Raw genomic sequence first — 1719 nt, 5'->3', positions numbered from 1 at the left:
TCAAATCCAGGAATGCAGTACAGAGAATTAATCAGACTCGGAGAGAAGTAAACAAGAGAGCCTCTGACATACACAGCTACACCATCGTCTCGTTCCTCAGCCTCGGGGAGATTAGCAATGAATTCTCTTACCACATTCGGCTGATAGGGATCAATATCAGTGAGTGTGTGAATCAAACCTGCTCCAGTCACAATCCTTCTGACATTAGAGAGATTATCGTCCGTGAGAGAGAAACACTGCTGAGGAATGAACTTCCGGCCCCAGAGGTATTTGTACCGCTCAGTCGCCGCCATTGAGAAGAACTTTCTGGTCATTGGCATTCTTTGTGGTCGCATAAGATCTGGATAGAACTGAGCTTTAGTTTGATAAACATTCTGACTCTCCGCATATCTCTGTTCTTTGGAGCGATTTTCAGGAGTATCAGCTGCAACCGGAGCTTCACCGGGGTTGTCGTCAGAGGATTCCTCATCAGAGAGAGACTCACCTTCCGGCTCAATGTGCTCCGGCGGAGGTGCAGTATCACCGGCTGAGACACGACGGCGAACCCGCTTTCGTGAGGATGGACACAAACCCGAAGGGATGTCAGAAGTGTTCATCGGAGCTGTCTCGAAGACACATGGCGGATCGGACTCTACATTCTTCAGCTTTGAGAGCCGCGAGCTTCTTCTTGCTGGTTGCATGTCGCTAGAGAGAGAGATTGATCGAGTGCGCCGGCAAGGGAGAGAGAGTGTGACACTTGAGATCTGCTGAATCATTCAAGCCATAAGTACCAACCCTAAGCACACTCACAAGGCCCGTTAGAAACACACAAAAATAGGCCCAAGACAAACGACCCAGAACTAACGAATGAAGGACTCAAAATCAAACCGTTGCATTTTTTTTTTATTAAGTTTTAAAACTACCATGTACAAACATAACTTACGTTTGTGAGAGAGAGAGTTTGTGTGACTGATAATCACGACCTTGTGAGCAATACATCACGCAAAAGAAACCGTATCTTGAACAAACCGCCAGAAGACATACTCAAGGATGCCTTTAGAGTCCAGAAGAGAGCTACAGAGATTGCTTCCCACTCGTACTAAGTCACCAAGAGGTTTTAACAGAAATCAGAGAGACCAACCCAAATCTGTAGCTATTTCTCAGCCGACTAGCTGTCACAGACATGATTCTACTGCACAACTCACTCACACCTTAGCTCCTATAGCACAGTCATATGTATGGTCTGGAAACACAGTGTAGACATCTTGTGGGTCTATCTCTCCAACTCGACAGACAGAGTAAACAATTTTTTTTTTCTTTTTATCAGAGTCTGTTTATCAACTCAAATGAGTGAGACAGTTGTCAATACTATAGACAAATTGGGGCAACACCTCGCTCCAGGCTTAGCTATCTCGAAGAGTTGACATCAACCCTGCCCAGTCTGGACAGTGATCGAAATCAAAGTCAGAATGTTGTGTCATCTAGCTCCAAAACGAGTATCCATCATTCCGGGCCTTTCCCCTTTTTTTTTTATTTGCATGAGATACGATATTCTCCTTCTGCCTATTTTCACTCAGTCTCTGCTGTGTTTCCTCATTCAATCCAGACAGTGATCAATGCTCAGACCAAAAATGTTGCAGCATCCTGGTCCAAGATGAGTGTCTTTCACCAGCGAATCAAGTGACTGTACTATTGAGAAGATAGGTGGAGTAAGCTGCACAATCGAACTTGTTGGCTCAA

Source organism: Brassica oleracea, chromosome C9 (genome assembly GCF_000695525.1).
Source record: "Brassica oleracea var. oleracea cultivar TO1000 chromosome C9, BOL, whole genome shotgun sequence".
In the NCBI taxonomy this organism is placed as follows: domain Eukaryota; kingdom Viridiplantae; phylum Streptophyta; class Magnoliopsida; order Brassicales; family Brassicaceae; genus Brassica; species Brassica oleracea.
Note: the sequence above shows the minus strand (reverse complement) of the source record.